Source organism: Elephas maximus, chromosome 3 (assembly GCF_024166365.1).
Source record: "Elephas maximus indicus isolate mEleMax1 chromosome 3, mEleMax1 primary haplotype, whole genome shotgun sequence".
NCBI lineage: Eukaryota > Metazoa > Chordata > Mammalia > Proboscidea > Elephantidae > Elephas > Elephas maximus.
This window is the reverse complement of record NC_064821.1, coordinates 83,423,972-83,451,721: the sequence shown is the minus strand read 5'-3', so window position 1 is coordinate 83,451,721 and position 27,750 is coordinate 83,423,972. Positions and strand designations below refer to the sequence as shown.

At 46.2% G+C, this 27,750-nt stretch overlaps 1 long non-coding RNA gene across 2 annotated transcripts in view; it reads left to right on the top strand.

Annotated features, from left to right (window-relative positions):
* LOC126072968 (uncharacterized) overlaps nt 1-27,750 on the top strand; it is a 318,089-nt gene that overhangs the window by 254,792 nt on the left and 35,547 nt on the right. The window contains exons 2-3 of one of the 2 annotated variants that reach the window (XR_007516624.1): nt 13,911-13,991; nt 22,785-26,158. This is a non-coding gene — a long non-coding RNA (uncharacterized LOC126072968). Of the gene's footprint in view, nt 1-13,910; nt 26,159-27,750 lie in introns of those variants that run through there. The other variant, XR_007516623.1, reaches the window with a different exon arrangement.

Below are 27,750 nucleotides of genomic sequence, written 5' to 3'. Positions count from 1 at the left end.
CCTCAGAAGTGAGTAGGTTTAGGACCCACCCTACAGCAGTATGACCTCATTAACATAACAAAAGAAAACCTCTATTTCCACAGAAGCTCACACCTACAGGCACAAAGGCCAGGAACTTAACACATATTTGGGGGGAATACAGCTGAATCCCTAACATCCTCCATGCCCACAGGAGAAGGGCAGGCTCTGGAAAGCAGGCCCGGTGCTTGGCAGTAGGAGGAAGTCAATTCAAACCTGCATCACAGCAGAGAGTTCAGAGAGAAACAGACTGAGCTGGGGCTGTCAGGGGAGCATCCAGGTACTACCACTCACTGGCTGAGCAACCATTGGCAAGCTGGTTAATCCCTCTAGGTTTCAGCTTCCTCTCTGTAAAATGTGAGTAAAGATACTAACTACCCAAGAGCACTGTTGGGGATTCAATGAAGTAATCCATGTAAAATGCTTAGACAAGCACCTGGCAGGGAACAGGTGCTCAGTACATTTAGCTATTAGCTGCTGCCATAACTGTCTTGGAAGAAGTACAACCAGAATGCTCCTTAGAAGCAAGGATGGTGAGACTACATCTCACATACTTCGGACATGTTGTCAGGAGGGATCAGTCCCTGGAGAAGGACATCATGCTTGGTAAAGTAGAGGATCGGAAGAAAAAGAAGAAGACCTTTAATGAGATGGATTGACACAGTGGCTGCAACAATGGGCTCAGGCATAACAATTGTGAGGATGGTGCAGGACCAGACAGTGTTTCGTTCTGTTGTACATAGGGTTGCTATGAGTTGGAACCGACTCCCCGGCACCTGACAACAACAACAGTAAGGATTGAGGAGTCAGGCTTGGGATATGGTGCCACTGCAGGACCAGGACTGAGAAGCAAGGTGGGCACTTGGCCTTGGGAACAGACAGGGACACCTTCTAGAAATAGGGTACAACATTAAGGCAGGAAAATCTGAGCAGGCTTTTAAAGTGACAGCTCATTGTCAGAGGGAGGATTGATCCTAGGACTGAGCTTGCAGGTGGGTGTAGGGTTCCCAGCTCTCAGAAGAGGAAAGATGAGAGAAAGGAGAGGCAGACCCTTGTTTGGGGCTTAGCATCAGAACATCCCATGTGGTTCTGAAGAATTAATTTATGGTACTACACATGCTTGCCCTTTTGAAACAGAACCATGGAATGACAGATTTGGCATGACCTCACAGATGTTGTTGTTGATGTTGACTGCCCAGGGTCACACAGCAGGTCTATAGCATGCCTTTACTCTTCTCTGTACCTCTGTTTCCGTTTTGATCACATGAGGATGGTAAACCAGATGACCTGTAGCATTTTTCCAGCCCTAAAAATGACCCCTTGGAACTATATCTGGAGTTTCTTCAGTGTTAGAAAAGGGGGAGAAGGGAGCTTTCAAGAGGCAGAGTGTACAGAAGAGAAATGCAGCAGGAGGAAGTGTCCACCCACTCCCCTAGCTGATGCACCAAGAATGGGCATGGAGGGAGGAGCCTTGGTCCAGTAGCTGTCTCTTTGAACTTGAGCGGGGCTGTCTCTCCCAGGCACCAGAATTACTTGCATACTGTCAGACTCAGGTTGGCATAAACTGGAAGCTGACTGGGGCTCTCCAAGCTCCTGACAGAAATTACTGCATGATCTAAAACCCCTGTAAGTCCCTGCTTTCCCCTGCTCCACTCTAGACACCATTCCTCCAGTGTGCCTGTCCAATACCTGAGCCAAACCTGGTCAAAGTGATCAGAATCCCACCAGTGCCCAGTGGCTGGCAGAGGCAAGAGTTGGCCTGGTTGCCCTGAACTCTGCATCTGGCATTTCTATGAGTGGGTGAAGGGGTACCTACTGAGCTGCAGGGCTCCCATGTTGGCAACTCTACATAACTGGGTTTGCTTCCCTCTGCCTCTCTTTCCCTGCTTTAGACTCCAATTCCCTCCAAGAATCAGAGCCCCACATGAACTCCAGACCCTGGGATCCTGACCAGCTAATTTGGTTCCACTCAACCTCTGCTTTAGGCTGGATCATGTTCCCTATGCTGCTGGCTGAGTTCCTGCCCTAAACAAGGAAGATTGCAGGGAAATGACACTGTCATTCTTCTGGCTTCGGAAATTGCCAGCAACTGGAGACTACCTGTGTCCCACTCAGTAGCAGTCTTGTCAGGGCCCTGAAGGAAGAATGAGGTCCCAGATTCAGCTACCTGAAAGAGAGCCCCTGATGTGCCTGGCTTGGGCTCATGCCCTCCCCTTGGCTTCAGGAAAGCACACATGAACGGCCCTGCTTGGATCCATCGCAAGCTTGCCCCAGTCCTCTGGATGCTGCCTTGTCCAGGTTACTTCCTACACCTTGATGCAGCAGTCCCAGTATGGTTGGGGTACACATGCCCAGATTTGAAGCTCTGACTGTGTATGAGGATGCTTTGGGCTGCAGTAACAGAAACCTAACCATGTGTAGCTTAAACAATAGGGGTTTGTTAAGGGAAGGGTAGAGGTAGTTCCAAAGCTGAATAACCTAGACGCCCAATGATGTTAAGTTTTCAGGCACTTCCCAGTTTTCCCCACTGCTAACTCACCACCACATCAGCATTATCTCATCCAAGGTTGTAAGCTGGCAGCAACAGGTCCAGAAGCCCTATATGGACCTGATATTGGGTGGTGTAGAAGAGGAAGAGGAACATCTTCCCAAGAATCTTTTTATTAGGAAAGAACACTTTCCCAGAAGCCCAGATGAAGACATCTCTTAACTGTAAAACAGATATAATAAGTTTTATTGACCAGATTGAGTCACATACCCATGCCTGAACCAATCAATGGAAAATGGAATGAAACCACCATTACTGGATTAGACTAATCATGATCTACCCCCTGGGTCTGGAGAAGGAATCATACAATAGAAGCAGGCTTCTGCCAACAGAGAAGATAAAGGGGAGATAGTTATTAAATCACTCCTAGTGTTAAACTTGAACTTTTCATGTTTACTTTTGGTGCCAGAGCTCCTACTCACAGGCGTCTGTGCCAAAGGAAACCATTTTGACTTCCCTCTCTCTTAATCCATTAGGGCTTTTCAAGTTTTCAACCTGAGATAAACAGATGGAGTATATTAAAAGGATAATAAGAATCTCCCAGAACTGACAGGAAGAAAACCAGGCTCAGAAGAGGACCCAGGGCCCCTCCAAGGACCAGAAAATAGAAAGCACTCAGTAGCAGTCTTGTCAGGGCCCAACGGGAGAATGAGCTCCCAGATTCAGTAACCTAGAAGAGAGCCTCTGATATTCCTGGCCCAGGCTCATGTCCTCCCCTTGACTTCAGGAAAGCAGAGAGCCTTGGTTTACTGTCCGCCAAGGCTGGGAGAGCTAATGCTTCCAGATGAAATCAGGTGCTATTACAAAAGTAGGGAGAAGGGGTGCGAATGCCCCAAAACAGCAAGTGCCCACACAGTAGTGTGTGGTGCCAGAGATGGCATACACACTCCTTCCACGCAGGTAAAGGATGAACAAACTTAAGCACATGGGGACAGCCACTCAGACCAGAAGGCACAGAAGCACTCTCTGCCACATCCCCACATAGGGCCCTCCTCTGATGTCACCCTGATAGGACAGAGGATTCTGTCAAGTCCTTCCAGGGGCTCCCTGCACCATTCACCTGGGGGATGGCAAGATGTAAACAAATACGTTTCTGGTTTTTATAGATCTGTCATCCAAGGGTCAAGTTAAGGGGGTGAGGAGCACCATAGAAGAGCACAGCCTTGAAGGTCCAGTGTGGGTGGCACTAACCAGCAGGACTGACAGCTGTTCCCCTCTGCTGGGCGAGGGCCTGCAATGGGTTGACACTGACAGGAACTTGCAGAGCCTTTACTGTGAGCTGAGCCAGGTGGTGAGATGAGAGTGTCATGGAGAGAAGAGAGAAGGGGCGGAAAAGGAAGAAAATGGGTCTAGGGGTCAGACGGATCCCTAGTTATTTTATCTCTTTGGATTGCTCATTTTATCATCTGTAAAGGGGATAAAAAAAAAAGTCAACTGCACAGGATAGCCATGAGGATTCAATGTGGTCCTATATACCAGCACCTCACACAGTGCCTGGCACATAGGAAGAACAAGTTGAATCAGCTTGAATGCAAGGGTCTTCAGAGTGATGGGAAGAAGATAATATGATTATTTATAAAAAGAGATGAGCTCAACTGGACTGGACCAAAAGCAAAGAAGTTTCCGGGATAAACTGAATGCTTCAAAGCTCAGCAGAGCAAAGGCAGGGGTTTGGGGACTATGGCTTAAGGGGACTTCTAAGTCAATTGGCAAAATAATTCTATTATGAAAACATTCTGCATCCCACTTTGAAGTGTGGCGTCTGGGGTCTTAAATGCTAACAAGCGGCCATCTAAGATGCATCAATTGGTCTCAACCCACCAGGATCAAAGGAGAATGAAGAACACCAAGGTCACACAATAACTATGAGCCCAAGAGACAGAAAGGACCACATGAACCAGAGACTCACATCATCCTGAGACCAGAAGAACTAGATGGTGCCTGGCCACAACCGATGACTGCCCTTATAGGGAGCACAACAGAGAACCCCTGAGGGAGCAGGAGAACAGTGGGATGCAGACCCCAAATTCTCATAAACAGACCAGACTTAATGGTCTGACTGAGACTAGAAGAATGCTGGCGGTCATGGTCCCCAAACCTTCTGTTGGCCCAGGACAGGAACCATTCCCGAAGACAACTCATCAGACGTGGAAGGGACTGGACAATGGGTTGGAGAGAGATGCTGATGAAGAGTGAGCTACTTGTATCAGGTGGACACTTGAGACTGTGTTAGCATCTCCTGTCTGGAGGGGAGATGGGAGGGTAGAGAGGGTTAGAAACTGGCAAAACCGTCACGAAAGGAGAGACTGGAAGGCGGGAGCCGGCTGACTCATTAGGGGGAGAGTAAGTGGGAGTATGGAGCAAGGTGTATATAAGCTTATATGTGACAGACTGACTTGATTTGTAAACTTTCACTTAAAGCACAATAAAAATTTTTTTTAAAAAAAAGAGATGGTGGTTGAGCAACATTGCAAGTATACTAAATGCCATTGAATTACGTGCTTTAAAACGGTAAACTGTACTTTATGTGAATTTTACCTCAACTAAAAAAGAGAACACATCTATGGTCAACTAATTTTTGACAAGAATGCTAAGTCTATTCAACTGGAAAAGAAGAGTCTCTTCAATAAGTAGTGCTGGGAAAATTGGATTTCCACATGCTGAAAAATGAAAGAGGATCCCTGCCTCACACCATACACAAAAATAAATTCAAAAGGGATTAAGGACCTAAACGTGCTACGTAAAACCATAAAATTCTTAGAAGAAAATGCAGGGACAATGCTGTCAAACCTAGATTTTAACAGCGAATTGTCAAATATAATAACAAAAGCACAAATAACAAAAGACAAAATAAATAAATGGGATCTCATAAAAAAAAAATTTGTTCATCAAGACGCTTTACCAGTAAAGTGAAAAGACAAGCTACTGACTGGGGGAATATGTTTGGAAACCATATATCCAACAAGAATCTAAGAACCAAAATATATATAAAACTTTGACAACTTACAACAAAAAGACAAATAACCCAATCATAAAATGGGCAAAGAACTTGAATAGACATTTCACCAAAGAGGGTATTCAAATAGCCACTGAACACATGAAAATATGCTCAGCATCATTAGCCATCAGAAACATGTTAATCAAAACCACAGTGAGATACCATTTCACTCCCACTAGGAGGGTTGCTATGAGTCCGAATCGACTCTACGGCACTGGGTTGGTTGATGGGTTAGGATGGCTAAGATTTAAAAAACAGAAAATAGCAAATGTTGGCAAGGATGTAGAGAAATTAGAACCCTTATCCATTGCTGGTGGGAATGCAAAATGGTACAGCCATTGTGGTAAACAGTGTAGTGGTTCCTCAAAAACTAAAAATATGGAAAATGGTATGGCACCTCCTTAAAAAGGTGGAAATAGAAATACCATACAATCCAGCAATCCTACTCCTAGGACTATATCCCAGAGAAATAAGTGCCGTCACACAAACAGACATATGCATACCCATCTTCATTGCAGCATTATTCCCAAAGAAAAAAGATGAAACAATCTAACGATAAGCAGATGAATGGATAAACAAATTGTAGTGCATACACACAATGGAATACTATGCAATGATAAAGAACACCAGTGAATCCGTGAAACAGCTCACAACATGGATGAATCTGGAGGGTATTAAGCTGTGTGAAATAAGTCCATCACAAAAGGACAAATATTGTATGAGACCAATATTATAAATACTCAAGAAAAGGTTTACATATAGAAAAAAACAATCTTTGATGGTTACAAGAGAAGGATGGGGAGGGGGAATCACTAACTAGATAGTAGACAAGTGGTAACTTTGGTGAAGGGAAAGACAGCACACAATATTGGGGAAGTCAGCACAACTTGACCAAGGCAAAGTCATAGAGGCTTCCTAGACACATCCAAACACTTTGAGGGACTGAGTTACTGGGGCTGAGAACTGGAGACCATGGTCTCAGGGGACATCTAGGTCAATTGGCACAACATAGTTCATAAAGAAAATGTTCTACATCCTACTTTGGTGAGTAGTGTTTGGGGTCTTAAAAGCTTGTGAGCGGTCATCTAAGATACATCTATTGGTCGCAACATGTTTAGAGCAAAGGAGAATGAAGAAAATCAAAGACACAAGGAAAATATTAATCCAAAGGACTAATGGACCACATGAACCTCTACCAGCCTGAGCCCAGAAGAACTAGATGGTGCCTGGCTACACCCACCTACTACTCTGACAGGGATCACAGTAGAGGATCCCAGGCACAGTGGGAGAAAAATGTAGAACAAAATTCAGATTCACAAGAAAAGACCAGGCTTACTGGTTTAACGGAGACTGGTGGAACCCCCAAGACTATGGCCCCCTGAACACCCTGCTAACTCAGGACTGAAGCCACTCCCAAAGTCCACCTTTCAGCCAAAGATTAGACAGGCCTATAAAACAAGTAAAATAACACACGTGAGGAATGTGCTGCTTAGCTCAATCAAGTAAATGAGACCAAATGGGTAACACTTGCCCAAAAGCAAAGAGAAGAAGGCAGGAAGAGACAGGAAACCTGGGCAAGTGAACACTGAGAACCCAGAGTGGAAAGAGGGAGAGTGTTGACACATTGTGGGGATTGCAACTAATGTCACAAAACAATTTGTGTATAAAATTTTTGAATAAGAAGTTAATTTGCACTATAAAATTTCACCGAAAACATAATAAAAAAAAGCATTAAAAAATTAAAAATAGAACTATCATATGACCCAGCAATTTCACTCCTGGGTATATACCCAAGAGAATTGAAAGCAGAGACTCAGAGACTTGTACACCAATGTTCACGACAGTACTATTCACAGTAGCCAAAAGGCAGAAACAACCTAAATGTCCATCAGTGGATGAATGGATAATCAAAATGTGGTACATATACATACAACGGAATATACTCAGCCAGTAGGAGAAATGAAGCCTTGATACATGTTACAAAATAGATGGAGATGGAAGACATTATGCTGAGTGAAATAAGTCGATCACAAGAGAATAAATATTGAATGACCTCATTTATATAAAAAGACAAGAAAAAGCAAATGTATAGAGGACAAAATTGATTAGTGGTTACCAGGGGTGGGAGAAAGGGGTACAGCAGGGGTTAACATTATGGAAATATCACATTGGTTAAAGGTAGGGTTGCACAGCCTATAATTTTAACTGCTGTCAATAAGATGTACACCTATAAGAAACAGAATTACAAAAGTTGTGTGTTGGTATATTTACAACAATGACCAAAGGAAAAAAAAAAAAAAAGAGCAGCTGCTGAGGCTGCTTATGTACAACCAAAATCCTAATAGGATTTGGTTTCTTGGTTTGGAGATTTAAGGTCATGGTTTTATGGGACATCCTAGTTAATCGACCTAGTAACATGTTTAGTGCTTCTGTTCTATATCCTAGTCCAATGTGCAGTGCCTGGGTGGGGTCTCAAAAGTTTGCAAGTGACCATCCAAGGTGCAACAATTAGTCTCTATTCACCTGGAGCAGCAGGGGAGGAAGGAGTCAGGAATAGGAGGAGAAAATGGAATGTGTGGCTACTGGCCTCCACGAACAACTGCCTCCTTTGCCATGAGACCAGAAGAACTGGATGGTATCTGGCTACTAGTTCTGAACATTTTGATCAAAGATTCTATAGAAGAATCCTGATCAAAAGGAGGAAAATGCAGAACAGAATTTCAAATTCCGACGGACTCCAGCCTTCCTGTAGCCATGAAGGTTGGATAAACCCCTGAAACTATTGCCCTGAGATAATCTTTAAACCTTAAAAAAAAAAGTCTGTCTTGAGCATTATGCTCTTTTAAGAACTATGCATATGAGATCGAATTGACAATGGCAACTTGGAAGGTTAGACAGGAACCTCAGGGGCCAGTAAGTTTATGTTAATGAGGGGGGAACAACTCAGAAAAGGAGGGTGAGAATGATTGCACAGCTGGAAGAATGTAATTGATGTCACTAAGTGATACATGTAGAAACTGCTGAAATGGTGTATGTTTTGCTGTGTATATTCTCAACAATGACAAAATAAATAAAATTTTATATATATATATATAAAGAGAAAGCAAGACTGGGGATCAAATGCCCACCACATGGTGGACCCGCAAAAAGTAATTGATGGATAAATGAATGAACAAATGAATGAATGAAACTGAAGTCAAACAGCAGCACCTTTGTTACTTGTTAGTCCTATGATCTTAGACCATGTGCTTCCTTCTCTACGGCTCAGCTTCCGTCTCTGAAAAATGGGTCTAATAAATAAGGATATTTACTGATGGTTCACAGATGAGGAAACTGAGGCATGGGGTAACTACACGGTTTGTCCAGGGTCTCACAGCTGTTACATGGAGAGACCAGAGTGCCCACTGCAGGCTCATTGAGAGGATTAAATGAGACAAGGAATGTAAAATTCCTGGCTTGATAAGTGTTCGTTCTTTCCCATAAGCCGGGTGATCTGCTAGCCTCAGAGTCTTGGCCAGGGAAATTGAGCCCAGTTAGGGCCTGCAGCCACCACCGGGACTGGAACTGACTCAGAGGCAGCTGCAGGCCGGCTGTTAGTTGCTGGCACCGGCATTTGAGAGGAACTCTCCAAGTGGATTCTCTAGAGAATGCCCTTCCCGGGACGGGGGAGGCATTTCCCAAGCAGCTGTCTTGCCTCCCTGGAGCCCAGTCTGTACTGGGCCCAGAGACAGAATTTGCCTTTTCACAGCAGGCAGCCTTTTGGTCTTGAGGAAGGAGACTTGGCCACCCTAACAAGCTGTGTCCAAAACCCACGTGAGGGAAGATGTGCTAGAAGCAACACTTAGCACAGTCCCAGCCCATGGGATGCTCTCCATCAGAGCTAGCAGCTGTTGAGCTTGTCAGGCTCATGGACGTTAGAGCTGTGGACCAGAGCCAGGTGCAGCAGGCTTCACCTCCTCCATGTGACATTGAATCCAGGACAGGTGTGAGTATCCCCCATTTACAGATGAGGAAACTGAGACAGGTATGGGGAGGTTAAGTGCATAACTAGTGAGTGCTAGAGTGACAGAATGAGAACTTGGATTTAAGTATCTGACACAGAGCCCATGTTCTTAACCACTGGTCATGTTTTTTGCCCATCAGTGGAATTGAAACAGCCTGGAGAAACAGAAAGAGCTTTGCATCCTGGAATGACCGACCTATCTCTGGCTGTGGGCAAGGAACAGAGGGACTCTAGATTCCTTAGGGCCAGAACTCCAGCTACCCGTTTGCCTTGCTCATCCATATTTGAAGCATAGGTACTAATCTATTTCCAGGGAGTATTTCACCCATTTATCCAGCCAACAAATGTGTATTAAGGTCTTCCATGTGTCGGCCATGTGCAAGCTGTAGGGGATGCATCACAAGTAATAACAATTACAACTATGCCTCAATATGTGCCAGGTACTCCTAGGCACTTTCCATGTATTAGCTCCTTTAATCCTCACAACAACCCCATAGATAGCTACTGTTATTATCCTTTTTTATGATGGAAAAATTGAGGCACAGAGAGGTTAAGTAATTTGCCCGAGGTCCCACTGCTAACAAGTGTCAGAGCCAAGATTTGAACCTAGGCAATCTGGGATCAGAGTCTATGTGTTTAGCTGCCTCACACTCTCCTGCCTCTCATAGTCCCTGTCCTCATGAAATTTACAGTCTTTCTTCAACAGAAACCAAAACCTGTTGCCATGGAGTCAGTTCTGACTCATAGCGACCCTATAGGACAGAGTAGAACTGCCACATAGGGTTTCCAAGGAGCGCCTGGTGAATTAGAACTGCTGACCTTTTGGCTAGTAGCTGAGCCCTTAACCCCTGAGTCATTAGGGCCCCTTCTTCTCCAGCAGGGATGTTAAAATAAACTGACAATAATTTAGTTCAGTACTATTTGCCGAGAAACAAAATGGACAGTGGGAATGAATGATCTTGGGTTTGTAAATACCTGAAATCACCAGGACGCAGAGAAGGACAGCCTTTCTGCAGTGACTTTGACTGCTATGTCCTTTGGCAATCTTGTCAATTCTCTGAGCCTCCATTTCTTTATTTAAAAAATGTATTGTCAGGACCTAGTCTATCTACCTCCAAGCATTTTTGTGGAGACTAAATGAAGTGGCAGATGGGAAAGAGATTTTAAAATACAGTCATGCACTGCATAATGTCCATTCGGGTAATGTCCAACTGCATGTAGATCCGTGGTCCCATAAGGTTTTCACAGAGTTCAGAAATCCTGATCAGAGAATGGGACGTAGTGGAAGTAACTGGAGGTAGTGCTGCCAGCTTCCCGCAGGCAACACGTGTATCTCCTGTCTCTCGTATACAGGCAGCCCCTGGGTTACCTATGAGATCCATTCTTAAGCCTGCCTTTAAGTTGAGTTTGTAGGTAAGTCAGAACAGGTACATATGGTTCTTATTGAGTGTCAGTTAGTCAAATATTTGTCTTAGGCTATAGTATATATTATACTTCTTTATGCATATAAACACTTAAGAAACACTTCCAAACCATGCAAAGTTTTCATGAGCATCGCAAAGTAGTGCGAGCATTCATTATTACGAACCATTGTATTTAACTCAAATTTTTAATATAACAGGCTTTATGGCAGTCTCTTCTTAAGTATGAGTTGTCTGTAAGTCAGACGTTCATAACCCAGGGACGGCCTACAATATGGTGTTCATGCAATGTACAAAGCATGTAACATCCTATTTCACACAACGTATCATGGACGCTAAGTGACACGTGGCTCTATTAAAAAAAAAGATAGAAAGCATTGAGCAAGGGTTTGTTATTAGACCAAAGTGAAAATTTGGTGTCACTTTGATGAATGAATGAATGGTCCTATCAGGCATGCAGATTGGCTCCCTGGGTGACAAATGGCTCACTTTACGTGATCTTCTGGGGTTTTGCAGGGTCCAGCAAGGCTCTTTATCCTTGGCCATGTCCCATGCTTTTGTCCCATGAGTTATTTTGCATCAGGTTTTGTGTAAACCTCAGTGACTGTTTTAGCAAACATTTATTAATGCCTACTGTAAGGCAGGACTAGTCCAGGCTCTGAGGGGAAACCAAAAAAACCAAACCTGTTGCCATCGAGTCGATTCTGACTCATAGCGACCTCATAGGACAGAGTAGAACTGCCCCATAGGGTTTCTAAGGAGCAGCTGGTGGATTCGAACTGCCAACCTTTTGGTTAGCTTCAGAGCTTTTAACCACTGAGCCACCAGGGCTCCAGAGGCTCTGAGGAGAGACATAGATGAATCTGGAATAGTCTTTTCCCTCAGGAGCTCACAGGCTAGGCAGAGAAATGGTAATAATATAATAACAGCAATAATTAATCAAGCAATTATTGAGCACTTACCACATGCTAGATATTGTGTTGAATTTTTATATATATTATTTCATCTAACCTTTACAACAATTACAGGAATTTCTAAAACTACTGTCCTCATTTTACACATGGGAAACTAAGATTCAGACAGGCTAACTTACCCAAGTTCACACAGTTCTGAAGTTGAGGAGCTGGGCGTGGATCTGAGAAAGAAAATATGGATACAAATAACTCTGTTATAAGGTAGAAACTACTGTGTATCCTAAGAGAGGGACATAGACAGGCCAAAGATGGGGGTGCTGAGGATGCCGGTGATGCTGCCATTGCTGTTGATGGTGACGATATTTATGATGGTGGTGGTGGTGGTGTTGGTGCTGGTGATGACAATGAAGATAAGGGTGATGATGATGGAGATAATGGTGAGGGTGGGCATGATGGGAATGATGGTGACGATGATGATGAAGGAGATAATGGTGAGGATGGGAATGACGGTGATGATGATGATGATGGAGATAAAGGTGAGGATGGGAATGATGGTGAGGATGATGGTGATGATGGTGATGACAGTTATGATAACACGGATGATGATGATAACCCTCTGGAGCCCATATATTGAGCTTCTGCTTTGTGCCAAACCTTGACATGGGTATGTTCTACTATCTCATTTAATCTCTACAACAACTTGTCAATGTTAGCGTTATCATCTCCATGTCACTCACAAAGACCCTGAGCTGGGGGAAAACCATGTGGCCTAGCCAAGCGCGTACACCCAACCTGAGCTGAGCTTGAGCCTATGCCTGCCTCCCTGCAGAGCCCCCGTTCTTCCCTGTACCAGGATCCCCAATCGGGAGGCCATGGGACCAGGCATCTCAGGGATGCTCCATAAGTACTTGTTGAATGACTGTTTAATAAATAGATCTCCAAGAAGATCAAAACCTTAAGCCCAGGAGACATAAATCACGTCTCAAATGAGTATTTAAATATATGTGGTAATATTTGCAAATAAAAAAAATGTATGTGGTGATGCCGTGATTACTAAAATACAAGTTAATTGAAAGCATGATGTTCATTGTAGCTTTTGTACTATTTGTTTGTTTTACCAATGAAAAGATACTAAGTATTTAACACTTAAAATTTTTAGAAAATATTGTTACATAAAAGGCACCCTGTGCTGAAAATGACAGGGAAGCGCCATTCCATCCTGCATGGTGCATTTAAAATGTTTTGCCTGGTGTCTGGCGCAGAGAGATCACCTGAGGAAGGGAGGAAGCCCAGCAAGCTGGGGATCAGGAGTCTGTGGCATTTGTCCAGGGTCTACAGGTAACTTTCTTACTAGACCTGACCTGTCATTCTCAATGATTTCGTCTCCATAAGCTTGACCCCAAAATCTAATAACTTTCCTCAAATGACTCTTGAATACATGATGCATTAATGAAAGAAATAATGAGTGAATTACAATGAACTATGCTCAGGGAGCCCGTTGTTGTTGTTGTTGTTCAGTGCTGTCAAGTTGATTATTGACTCATAGTGACCCTATGTGATACTTGGGTTTTCTTGGCTGTAATCTTTAGAGTAGCAGGTCACCGGGTCTTTCTCCTGCGGAGCTGCTGGGTAAGATTGGACAGCCAGTCTTTCAGTTAACAACTGAGCCCTTAACCATTGTACTGCCAGAGCTCCTTGAAGAGGTATTTTCCCCAAGGAGTGCTTGAAAGTGATGGTTTCTGAGGCCCAAGAGCAAGAATAGAATGCCTGGGGATTCAGCAGGTGCTGGTGACTTGGTTTCAGCTCTGTGAGTGGGGTTATGAGGCTACAGTTGTATCCCCAGGGAGACCTGAACTTGACTCTGTGATGAGAGGTGGTAGCTGGGGCTTGGCTGTGAGGCCACTCTCAGCAAGACTGTGCTCACCATTTTTGGATGCATTTTTCAAACTCAAATAAAAGTTGGCAGATGGCAGTGGTATAATATTCTCACTTTCTCTACTTCCCACAGGCCTCCCTCCAACACAGTCCTCCAAGCTCTTAGACATCTCTGACACATCTCGACCGTGAGACCACGGCTGACCTTTGGCAGGTAAGCTGCCCCATCACTCCCCGACACCAGCAGGCACCGAGTATTTCAGCACAACCCAAAGGCCACTGGGCCATATTTTGTGGCCAGGAGGTAGTGGGGGTGGCCTCAGCCTTGGGCAGGAGGATGGAGCCCCACACTCTCCTGAGACTTCAGGAAAAAGCCCCCCAAACATCCAGGGCCCTGCAGCTGGCGTTTTTGCAAGGGTGGCATATGGCAAGGGAAGGAGCCCTGGGATGGAAGCCAGGAAACGATTCTGACCCCACCTCTGCCTACTGCTCAGGAAAATCTCCAGCCAGCACCTTCCTTTCTGGGTCTCTGTTTGTTTGTCTGCAGAGTGAGGGAGTAGGACTCAGTGAGCTGGGCAGGCCTCAAGCCAGCCATTGGAGGCTCCAGCCAAGATCATGGGATGGCGGAAATGGGCAGTGGGGACAACACTGCAGCTGGATGCCCCTTCCTAGGACTCAGTTTCCTGTCTGATTGCTCTGTGGACCTCACAGCCATGGGGAGCTGGGGCTGGGCTTTGTGTGCGCCGTGTGTGTGAATGTGTGCATTTGAGGCAGGAGCCTGGGACCCCTCTAGCAAACTCTGTTTGAGGTCAAACTCAGACACTGACAATCACCAGTCCCACTTCCGCTGTCTCAGGGCTGGTCAGCACACCATGGCCACTACAGGCTGCTGGTGCCAAGATGGGAAGGCAGTCTGCCAACGTGCTGAGATCATGGGCAGGACCCAGCACAGAAGGTAGGGTGTGAGCATCGAGCTTGGTGAGGGGCAAAGCAGTGCTAGAAATCAGGCTAACCTAACGGTAAGGCCCTCATTCGTGCAGGAGTGAGTGCAGGGGTCAAAGTTCATAGGCAGGAGAAGCTGCCTAGGAGATGAGGCATATGGGGAAAGCAGGAGATCATTTACCCAGTAGCCAGAGTTGTCAGCAGGCCGGCAGCTGCCCCCACGACTGTGCCACTCTCTGACTTGAAGGCTCAGATGAGACATCAGAGTTTACAGCAGCGGTGAGCTCAGCGAGTCAACACCCTGTCCCAGCCCTGCCTCCAGGCCCTGCCTGAGTCTGGCCAGGCTCAGTTCCTCCTCAAATGTTCAGGGGGCCTGTCCTCCAAGGGAGAAGGGCCATCATCACTGCCTCAAGGGGGCCCAAACATGGGCATGAGAGCGTCTGCCCATACCTGCCCCTTGGCCTGGAGACCTGGTCTAGGAGGCTCCTGAGTACATGATATTGTTTGGCCGGCACAGGTGCAAGGCATGCTGGGAACTTGTAGGCACAGGAGGCTGGGGACTGAGGGGAAGCTAAAAGCAGCTGGGACTGGCCTGGAGTGACCCTCTGTGCCCCGACCTTGCCCCTCATCAGCCCCATCTTCCCTACCTCCTCCTGCTCCCCAGTCTCCTTGTCTGGGGAGCCTCCCTGGGCCCCCAGCCAGCCATAACTGGGTCAGAGGTACTTTCTCTGTGCTCCCCTGCCACACAGTTGTTATCATTGTTGTTACCTACCACCGAGTTGGTCCCAACTCGTGGTGACCCCCATGCACAATAGAACAAAATATTGCTCAGTTCTGCACCATCCCCATGATCAGTTGCAGGTAGGGTTTTCATTGGCTGATTTTTGGAAGTAGATTGCCAGGCCTTTCTTCCTAGTCTGTCTTAGTCTGTAAGGTCCACTGAAATCTGTTCAGGATCATAGCAACATGCAAGCCTCCACTGACGGATGGTGGCTGCACATGAGGTGCCTTAGCTGGGAATTCAGCCTGGGTCTCCTGTGTGGAATGCAAGGATTCTACCACTGCACCACCATTGCCTCTACTGCCACACAGTACACACCCCTCTCATTGCATGTGTCTCCCTAGGCTCCATTATTGATTTCTAAGTTGTCTTCCCCACCACACTGAATTCCTTGAAGGCAGGGTGGTGCCTTAGCCATTCCAGAGTGAGCTGTAGGAGCCCTTGAGAGTGAAATGCTAGGTATGGAAACTGAGGCAGGGCCTGAACATCTGGATATATTTTGTTGCTTATTCTCTGAGCTGGGCACTGAGGCACGAAGGTGAATAAAGCATACCACTGCCCTCAAGAAGCTTTCAATCTGGGGGAGCAGATGGATGTGCGAATAGCCACGGTCCAGCAAAACCTGTGAAGGCGGGAGGAGTTTCTCTGTCTGGGTCGATGGTTGAAGTGATTCAGGGAAGATGTATCCTTGAAGGTGCCATTTGAACTGGGCTCTGAGGGATGAGTAGAAGATCAGCAGGTTAAAAATAAATGAAAGAAGGGCATTCTAGGCTGAGGGGACAAGTAGTGCAAAGGTGGAGTGGCTGGGACACAGCACAAAAGGTGGAATGGGTGGAAATGAGGCTGCAGGATGTTGGCAGGGCTTAGAATGCCACACCAAGGGGCTCAGGCTGGAGCCTATAAGATGAGGGAGGGGAGATGATGAACTCTGTGGTGCTGAGAGACGCCTCTGGGCAATGGGCAGAGGCCCTCCACTCTCCTGAGAGCTGAGAGGAGGCGCTCACATTAGAGCCTACAGAACCTGAACAGGGGGACTAGGGCTGAAGTGTCTGTAGCCGGAGAGCCTCAAAGCCTCAGGGGCCCCGCTGCAGTCCTTCAGGTACCCTGACCAGAGAATCCACAGGTGCTTTGGGGTTCCCCAGCCTGTGTTCAATGGGCCCTGCTGGGAACAGGGCTGCTGGACTTGCCATCAGTCACTAGTTTTTCCCACCCCCACCCAGGCCATCTCCCCTCCTGACCCTGAAGAGCAATGGGCCACTGGCAGTAATCCTTTAAGGATGCAAGGTTGTCATCAAGTCCCCTTTCAGCCTTTTCTTCTCTCTAAATAATAACAAGCTGGCTCCTGTCCTAGAGTGGTTTTCTGGGTGATGGGTAATACTTTGCAATTTCAGGGTTTTAGAGTTTCCTCCCTTGGCAGAACTCAAAACACTTTCACACCTGTCATCCCAGGAGTGGTAGAAAGAGTCAGCTGTGGAGCAGAGGGAGTTGGACTGCAGTCCCACCCCATCACTCCCTTGGGGAGCAGTGTAACTGGTCTGAGCCTCAGGGCTTCATCTGTGAAATGGGGAGTGTGATACCTTCCTCCAAAGGTGGTTCCAGAATTAAATGCACGTGAAAGGCCTGGCACAATGCCCATCACATGGTCTCACTTACGTTCTATGTTCTCCTGCCAACTCACACCCCTACCATACAGCAAGCAGCTACTGGTGGGCAGTGGTGGCCTGGACAGGCCTGCAAGTTTGTGCTTCAAGGTGCTGGTGGGCATGAGCAGTTAGCATCTGTGCCCTAACAGGAAGTCCGGCCAATTAACTTGACTTTTCTTTGAGAAATTCAATTCAGTGGAACTTTCCTGTCACCCCCTCTGTTCCAGGCACTAGTGGACACTGCGGACATGAACAGAAATAAGACAGTCCCTTCTGCAGAATGGACATGTAGACAAAGGAATAGCAATGCACTGTGAAAACCAGTAGCAGCAGAAGCGCATGCAAGAAACAGGAGAAATCCAGAAGAGGGAGGGGTGAATTCTCTAGAGGGCTGTGGTTAGGAAAAGCATTGTGGAGGAAGGGACACATGAGCTGGCACTAGAAGGGTCAACAGGAATTCATCAAAGCAGGAGGGGTACAGGAAGGGAGGGGGCAGAAATTCCAGGCAGAGGGATCAGCATGAGCAAAGGCATAGCTGTGTGAAGCACCCTGGTGTATTGGGTCTCAGTAGCTGGTGTGCGTGTCAGCTGCCCAGCTGAACTGCCATCACAGAGAAGCATTCAAGGAATCTTAGCCCCCAGCCCTCTCTACAGATGCCATCTGAGGGCCACACCCAGAGTCAGACTCACATTTTAAGAGGAACATCAATGATCTTCGTGATGAAGCCAGGCATACAACCTCTAATGCCTGGTGGCACAGTGGTTAAGCACCCAGCCACTAACTGAAAGGTCAGTGGTTCAAATGCACCAGCAGTTCCACAGGAGAAAAGTCTTGACAATCTGCTTCCGTAAAGATTATACCTAGGAAGGCTTCTGGGGCAGTTCTATATGGTCACTGTGAGTCAGAAGCGACTCAACAGCACATAACAACAAAAGTGCCAAGGCAATAAGATCTTCTAAGGCTTTTCATGGCTGAAGGTATATTGTTGTTGTTGTTAGGTGCTGTTGAGTCGGTTCTGACTCATAGCAACACTATGTGTAACAGAAGGAAACACTGCCTGGTCCCGTGCCATCCTCATAATCGTTGTTATGCTTGAGCCCATTGTTGCATCCACAGTGTCAATCCGTCTCATTGAGGGTCTTCCTCTCTTTTGCTGACCCTCTACTTTGCCAAACATCATGTCCTTCTCCAGGGACTGGTCCCTCCTGATAACATGTCCAAAGTATGTGAGATGAAGTCTTGCCACCCTCACTTCTGTGAAATTTTCTGGCTCTACTTCTTCCAAGACAGATTTGTTCGTTCTTTTGGCAGTCCGTAGTATATTCAATATTCTTCCCCAATACCACAACTCAAAGGCTTCAATTCTTCTTTGGTCTTCCTTATTCATTATCCAGCTTTCACATGCATACGAAGTGATTGAAAACACCATGGCTTGGGTCAGGTATCTGGTACCTGCAAACTCTGAATTAGATCTGGAGGCATTATTGCATCTTGTGCTACGAGCTGAGATTATTGTGGTTAGTTGTCGTCAAGTCAATTTGGACTCATAGCAATGTTATGTATAACAGAACGAAATGCTGCCCAATCCTGTGCTATCCCCATGATCTTTGATATATTCGAGTCCATTGTTGAGGCTACTGTGTCAGTCTGTCTCATTGAGGGTGTTTTTGCTGAACCTCCACCTTACCAAACTGATAGTGATTGGACTTCCCTGATGATGTGCCCAGAATAAGTGACCCAAAGTCTCACCATCCTTGCTTCTTAGGAGAATTGTGGTTGTAGTTCTTTTAAGACTGACGTGTGGATTCTTCTGGCAGTCCATGGTAATTCAGTATTCTTCATCAACACGTTATAGGGAGGCGGGCTGACAGGCCCTCAGATGCCTGTGCCGCATGGCCTTGTGACGCAAGAAAGGGTTTTCAAAGTGCTATGGGATCCTAGAGAGGGGAGTGGGTAACTCAGCCAGCAGGTGGGAGCAGGAGAATATCTTAAAGGAGGGAATCTGTCAACCAAACAGTAATGATAAAAACAATTAAAATAATGATTATTGAGCACTTACTATGTAGCAGGCACTATTCAAGGAGCTTTATTTGTATTTATTACTCCATCTGCCCATGGAAGCAGCAGTCAAGAAATCATATGATGCATTGCATTGGACAAATCCGCTGCAAAAGACCTCTGTTTTAAAAAGCAAAGATGTCACTTTGAGGACTAAGGTGCACTGACCCAAGCCATGGTGTTTTCAGTCGCCTCATATGCATGTGAAAGCTGAACAACGACTAAGGAAGATTGAAGAAGAATTGATGCCTTTGAATTATGGTGTTGGCAAATAATATCGAATATACCATGGACTGTCAAAAGAATGAACAAAATCTGTCTTGGAAGAAGTACAGCCAGAATGCTCCTTAAAAGTGAAGATGGTGAGACTTCATCTCATATATTTTGGACATGTTATCAGGAGGGAGTGATCCCTAGAGAAGAACATCACTTGGTATAGGGTCAGTGAAAAAGAGGAAGACCCTCAGCAAGATGGATTGACACAGTGGTTGCAACAATGGGCTCAAACAACAATGATTGTGAGGATGGCACAGGACCCAGCAGTGATTTGTTCTGTTGTAGATAGGGCCGCTATGAGCCAGAACCGACTCGATGGCACCTAAAGCAACATTACTCCATCTGCACAACAGTTCTGTAACATGGTGCTACTCTCATCCTCTTTTACAGATGAGCAGAACTGATGCCCAGAGAGGCTGAGTAACTGGCCCAAGCACATGCAGCTAGCAAGTGGCTTAGGCCGGTTTGAACCCAGATAGTCTTGCCTCAGAGCCCTGGTGACTCCGTGGTTAAAAGCTTGGCTGTCAACCAGAAGGTCAGCAGTTCAAACCCACCAGCTGCTCCTTAGAAACCCTGTGGGACAGTCCTACCCTATCCTATAGGGTGACTATGAGTCAGGATTGACTTGACAGCAATGGGGTTTTAGTCTGGCCTCAGAGTTCATGCTCTCATGCCCTGCCTAGCCCCTCTACGTGTCAGTGGTGGTTCAGTGGTAGAATTCTCGCTGTCCGTGAGGGAAACCCAAGTTCCATTCCTGGCCAGTGCACCTCAAGCACAGCCACCACCCGTCTGTCACCGGAGGCCTGCATGTCACTATGAGGCTGAATAGATTTCAGCAGAGCTTCCAGACTGAGACAGACTAGGAAGAAAGGGCTGGCGACGTACTTCTGAAAATCAGCCAGTGAAAACCCTGTGGATTACAATGATCCGATCCGCAATCAGTCAGGCAGATGGCACAGGACCGGCAGCATTTCATTCTGTTATACGTAAGGTCGCCATGAATCGGAGCCGACTTGGTGGCAACTAACAACAAAGCCTCTCTATAAGCACTACAGGTACCCACAGGGTAGGCACATGTCTGTCTTGCTCTAATGCATAGTAGGCACTTGATAAAAATTTGCTCAGTAAAAAGAATACGCAAATGTATGGATGGATTGGGCTGGGAAAGTGTTCAGGCAAAGAATGGGGACAGAGGGAGCAGCTGGAGCAGAAGCCTGGAAGTCAGAGCACCTGGGGCAGCCACAGGCATTCCCAGGATCTAGAGCTGGGCTCCATGGAGTGGAACCTGGTGGGAGCCAGAAAAGGAAAGGTTTGAATGGCAGCCTCTATAGCCAGTCCTCCCCATCTCGTAGACCTGGTGCCTGTCCACCTTTCCCTGCAAACATTCCCCACACTCCAGGCCCACCTGGGGAAAGAGAGGGTGCCCTTTGTGGCTCCACATCACAGTTGTCACTTGCTTCTGCTCAGCCCTCTCCCATCAAAGGTTCTCACGGGCAGGCCTGGCAACAAGACCACAAGCTCCCTGAGACTAGAGGGTGTGTGCCACCCAAGAGGGGCTCGGGAAAGATATCTCCAAACTTGCTCCTGCAAACATTTGCTTTCTGAATGTTTGAGCCTTCAAGGAGCAGGTTTTAAAGGCCCTTCTTTTCTTTGAGCCCATTGGGCTGTGGATGGAGAGGTAAGGGTGATATTTATCCCTGTGGCTTCCTAGCTGGGTACCCTTGAGTGAATCAGTTCACTTCTCCAGACCTCAGTTTCCACCTCAGTAAAGTGAGAATAAAAACAGCTGCAGCAATTAAATGGAGCAAAGTATGGGGAAGCTCCTCAGCAGCACCAGGCTCAGTGAAAAGTAGTTTGTCAGCTTCCTGCTTTGTTCCTGGGGCCTCAGTTTGTTCCATAAAGTCAGGGGTTGGGATATGTTGATCTTTAATACCCAGCTAGCCTTGACATTCTAGCATTCAAAGCTGCCAAAACTAGTGGACTCTATCTGTAAATATATTTATACATGTACACACATGTAAAAACCACACCCATTGCTATTGAGTCAATTCTAACTCTTAGCAACCCTATGGGACAGAGGAGAACTGCCCCATAGGGTTTCTGAGGCTGTAAATTTTTACAGAAGCACACTGCCACATCTTTGTCCCACAGAGCAACTGGTGGGTTCGAACTGCCAACCTCCACTTAGCAGCCAAGCACTTAACCAGTGCGCCACCAGAGCTCCAACACATACATATATACTATATGCTAATATTGTTGTGTGCTGTCAAGTTGATTCCAACTCATAGTGACCCTATAGGACAGAGTAGAATTGCCCTATAGACCCTCCTAGGTTGTAATCTTCACAGGAGCAGATCCCCAGGTCTTTTCTCCCACAGAGCTGATGGTGGGTTCAAACTGCCAACCCTTCAGTTAGCCGCTGAGCGCTTAACTCTTGCACCACCAGGGCTCCTTTTTAAGGCTCCCCAATAAGCATATAAAATTTAATTATTTTTATACATCTAACATGTATGTTTTTTTTAACATGTATATTAACTTATATTTAATATAAACTTACAATTTACAGCATCGTTTGTTGTGTTTTATTTTGATTACAAAAGGAATACATATTTATGGAGAAAATTTTGGAAAATGCAGGAAAGAATAACTCACTAGTCCACATCCCTGACTGAGGTGCCTCTTGGATATTTAGTGAATTCCTCCTCCACCTTTTTCTATCCATATACATAGATTTGTTTATATGTAAAAAAAACTTTTTTTTTTTATGTGTATATAGATATATGAACATATACATACAAATATATGCAGAGAGTATATGTTGGGACTGTATCTTGTTCTATCTTGTAACTCAAGCTGGGCTATATAACCAGACTTCTGGGCTGGCGGTCCCATGCCTTGGAGGAACTAGAGCCAGCAGCTGCCACAGCTGTTTCGTGCCCATCTTCCCCACCCTGGCCTGACGGCAGGAGGCATCTAACCTTCGAATGTTCTTTGTCTCTGGCGGGTGCACATTTCACACTAATTTTAGCGTAGCCTCTCAGGCCAGGCCCACTGGCCTTGGGGTCCGCACATAATGGACTCCTTATGTAGACAGCTGCCAAGAGTGCAGGAAGAAGTGTCCCACCTTAAAATGTGCCTCGTTGCCCGCCAGCGTTCTGCTCTCCGAGAACAAGCCAGCTCCCTGTTCCTTCTCCCACCAGGAAGGGGCCTTGTTGATGTTCATGGCCCAGCAGGCTGGGCCCGGCGGGCAGGTGGCCCACCAAACACACCAGCGATTGCTTCTCTGGACGGGGCTGTGTTTTCACAGGATGGGCTCGAATTTGAGCTGAAACAGCTGAGAGAGACTTCCTGAGAAATTGCTGGATGGTTCATTTGCAGCGGAGCTGCAGCGCATCTGAAATGTCCCTGGGTAACTGTCCCAGGTATGTGTACACAGCCTTCTGAAGCCTCACTTAACACTTGACATTCGTCCAGTGTGCAAATGCCCAGTGTCCCTTTACATGCATTTTGTCCGGACGACAGCCCTGTGAATGAGGCGACAGTGTTCCCATTTTACAGACAAGAAAGCTGAAGTTGAGATGTAGAAGTAATTTGCTCGAGGTCACGCAGCAAGTTGGTGGCAGTGGCTCCAACGTGAATGTGGGTCTCTCTCACCGCAAACAGAGGGCTCTTTCCTTTCATCAGCACCATTTAGATAAGCAGCTCAGCCAGGTTTCTTTCCATTTGCTCTGTGTGTCCTTGTTTGGTGGTGTTTTTCCAAAATGGAAATACTTTAATTTTTTACCTTAAAAATCATACATGTTACTGAAGATAAATATAACAAATTGCTCTGTTTCTAAAGGACAAATCTGATCATGGGAGACTTGCTTTAAAATGCAGGGAGCCTCCCCTTTGTCCACAGGATCAAGCCTACCTTCCTTCCTTTGCCTGATAACCCAACTCCATAGCCTGCTGAGCTGCCCTAGTGTAGGCTCCCCAGTACTTAGTTATCTGTATCATGGCACTTATATTTGTTGTTATTAACTGCCAAATAGGTCCCAACTCATGGAGATGCCATGCACAACGGAACAAAACATTGTTCAGTCCTGCGTCATCCCCATGATTGATTTCAGATTGGACCATAGAGGTCCATAGGATTTTCGTTGGCTAATCTTCTGAAGTAGATCACCAGGCCTTTCTTACTTAATTCGTCTTAGCCTAAAACTTCAGCTGAAACCTGTTCAGCGTCGTAGCAACATGCAAGCTTCCATTGACAGGTGAGTGGTGGCTGTGCATGAGATGGATTGGCTGGGAACCGAACCTGGGTCTCCCTCATCGAAGAAGACGACTCTGCCACTGAACCACCACTGCCTCACTGTCACTTACATAGGATTGGGAACACTTTCTTTCGATTTGCCTCTTAACCAGAATGAAGTTCCCTAGGGGTCTGTACTCCCTGGGACCAGACACAGTGTCAAGCCTAGTAAATACACTGGCCCCCAACTCTCAGTCCTTCATGAGAAACCTGAGCTTTAATCCAGGCTTAGAAATAAGCAAGCCTTAGGAGGAGGAGGCTTACTTGGCGGGACTCCTGGGAGGGGCCTGCAGGGCCAGGTGAAGAAGCTCTGATCCTGGGCAGGCTAGGAGGAGAAAAACAGAGGAGCGCACCCAGATGAGTTGTGGTGACCCAGACCCTGCCCCTACTGCAAATCTTCCACCTTCCCCATCTCTCCCCTCCCCAGCCTCATGGTGACAATACAGCCTGTGTAATGTGTCCTCTGCCCTGACAGTGGCTCCTTTGACCCAAGTCTGGTGTACTTCAGAAACAATTCATAGGCATCACGCACTGCTCTAGGGTAAGATTAAAGTTTTCTGGGGACCTTCTGAACTTAGTGAGGCCCTCGGGCAGGACTCCCAGCATCCTGCTCCGTAGAGGACTCCTTGCTGGGCCACAGCCCCACAGCCTCCAAGGCTCCAGACTCTGGTGCTCTGGGTGTTATTATAGCAGAGGCAAGGCCTTTGGATTCACACAGAATCCAGTCCTACCACTTACTAGCTAGGAATTCCATCTCTCTAAGCCTCAGTTTCCTCATCTGTAAAGCGAGACTAGTGATACCAACCTTTCAGGGGTGTTGTGAGTATTTTATGGGAAAATACCCTTCAAAAAGTCCAGCACAGTGGCAGGCACGCAATGAGTGCCAATGTTGCTTCATGTGGAGGGCTCTCAAGGCCTTGAGCCTCCCTGAGAAATGCCCAGGTTGCTCAGTCAGGGTGCCAGTCTCTGGGGAGAGGCCTTAGGATATGAACAAGCAAGTCACAAAAGAGGAAATACAGTGAATAATAAACATATGAAAAGAGTAGTCACCAGTAGTCAAAGAATGCACATTAAAGAATAAAGTTTTGTTTTTGTTTTTTTTTTTTCAATCTATTTCAAAGTATGAGGATACTGAGGGAGATAAGGAATGGGAAACAGGTACAGTTGAGCACTGTTAGTGGATTGTAAATCAATACATATTGTCTGGAAGAGAGATTCATCAATAGGTACCGACATTTTAAAACGTGCAGACCCTTCAGCTCAGTAATCCACTTCTAACAGGTTTCCTAAGGAAATAATCAAAAAGTGGTGTGTGTGTGTGGGTTGTGAGTGTGCTGTGTGTGTGTGAGTTGTGTGTGTGCGGTGTGTGTGTGTTGTTTGCGTGCTGTGTGTGTAGTAAGGCAGCAGAGCACATTGGTTAGGAGTGTGAGCTCAGGTCAGAAAGACCTGGCTTTAAGCTGTGCGTCCCTGGAAAAGTGACTTAGCATCTCTAAGCATTAGAGTCCTCATCTGTAAAGTGAACATAGTAATAACACCACCTTCATGGGCTTGTTACGAGACTTAAATGAGAAAATAATTACAAAACTTGTAGCCAAGGGTTGAGCCCATATTAAATGCTGAACAGAAATCAGCCATTTTATTATTACCAATAAGGTTGTTCATCACAGTATTGTTTGTAATAGTGAATAACGGGAAACAGTCAAAATGCTCATCAGTAGGGAACAACTGGTTGAATAACTCAAGAGATGCACGGTGACGCACCTATCCGAAGATCTGTATTTACGGATGTGGAAAGATGCCTTTGACATGTTGTTGTTGTTAGTTGCCATCCAGTCAATTCTGACTCATGGTGACCCCATGTGTGCAGAGTAGAACTGTTCCATAGTTTTCAAGCCTGCCTTTCAGAAGCAGATCGCCAGGACTGTCTTCCAAGGTATCTCTGGGTAGATTCAAAACAGCAACCTTTCAGCTAGTGGTCGAGCGCTTAACCATTGGCTCTGCCTAGAGACTTTTGACATATTACCGTATTTTTACTGAAATAACACACACCTTCAAAACGTTTGTTTGCCAACCACTCCCTCCTTACTGGGAGGTATTTACTCAGGCGCTTGGAAAAATACCTCACGCGTGCGGGCGGGGGGAGGGGGGAATGGCAAACAAGGTAGAAATTTGGCATTATTTGCATAAAATATGGTATTATGTGATAAAAACAGATGTCAAAAGAGCACGGGAGGAGGATTCCCAGTTACATGAATGTATATATCTGCGTGTCTAAAAAAGTGTATTGAGATACGGTCGCCAAGCTAGTAATGGTGGTGATCTGAGAGTCAGGATTTAAGATGATTTTTCCTTCCTTCTCTATACTTGTAGTGCTTTACCTTTTTACAATGGACATGTATAATTACAATTAATCAAAGCAGTAAAGTTTTTGTTTTGGAAAGAAAAACTTGTCAATGATAGCATTCCATTGTCAAGATATAGTCCAAACTTTTTAGAGTAATAAAACAAGCTAACACGTTTATTTAGTGCTTACTGTGCACCACACAGACTTCTAAGCCCTTTATATATATTAACTCATGTATTTCTCATCAAAAAAGCTCTGTGAGATAGGTAACATCATTATCCTCATCTCACAGATGAGAAAACTGAGGCAGAAAGGGGTCAGATAATTTCCCCAAGGTCACAGCTAGTAAGAGGCAGAGCCAGTCTCGAACCAAGGAAGTCTGGCTCCAGAGTCCATTTTTTCAACCAACATTCCATAGGCTCCTGCTTGGTACTCCTGGGCCCCTGGCACTAGGCTCTGGGGATGCCTAGGAGAATCTGACTAGGCCCCTGACCCCAAGGCACTTCCAGTCTACATTGAGGGATGGGGGTATGCCAGGCACTATGGACTCATGGAAGGGGAAGCCTTCCTAGCCCAGCCCAGCACCCAAAGCCCTGCACCGTATGTCCGCCTTTCTTTCTCACCTCCTTACAGGTGTATCCTCCAGCCTCAGCCACATTTGACCATTCCCCTCTCCTTGGTCCTACGATGCCTTCGCATACTCTGTGGGCCTTCTACTCATCCCCAAAGGCTCAGCTCAAAGGTCATCTTTTTCTCATGTCATCAGAATGAAGCAAGAGCTCCTTCCCTAGACCTCACCAGCACTCTGATCCCACCCCCCTCTTTGGGAATTGTATGGCCCTTATCTCTCTACTCACCTGTCTTTCCATCCCCATCTAATGAGCTTATCTCAGAAATCTTTGTACCCCCAGCAACCAATGTAGAGCCCAATATGCCCTTGCACATATTATCTGTCAATAAAAGTAAATTGAACGAAAAAATGAACAAACAAATGGAACTAAGAGTTTGAGACCCCAAAGACCAAGGCAAAGTGGAATGTAACAAAGTTGTTGGAGGCTGCCAAGATGCCAGAGGACTCTGGAAGGCTGGGCTGTCCAGCCAGGAGCCTCTGTGACCACAAGATCAGGAGGCAGTGCTGACAGGGCTGCAAGAACAACATTAGCCAGGGTGTAGTTTCTGCGGCTTCTGAAAACTCCCCACCCCAGTGGGAAAGACTAAGAAAGATCCCATTCAGCTTCCCTTGGCGTTTCCAAAGGAAAGGATGGGGTTTGGATTGGCTGGGCCAGGGACATCTTTTCTAAAATAGCTTCATGCATATTCAACTGCTCCCTGAAATAGCTGGGTGACTATTTTAAGCAGCTTCTACTCAGATGCCCACACATAATACCATCTACCTTGAGCATGTAAACCAGTAAGAAGCAAAGAAAAGGGTAAGGGAGGGCAATGTTATGAGGCTTTGACGGCTTCCTACCACTCCGCTCCCACGCCGTGGTGTGTTTTTCCTCTCAGGGACTCTCTTGCATGAAATTGAAAGTCATGGTTACTATGACAGTTCACTGGAGGAGGTTTCCCGTCCAGTGACCTCACCCACTGGATCCCAGAAAGCCCCAGGGCTCCCAGGCAGCCATAGCCAGA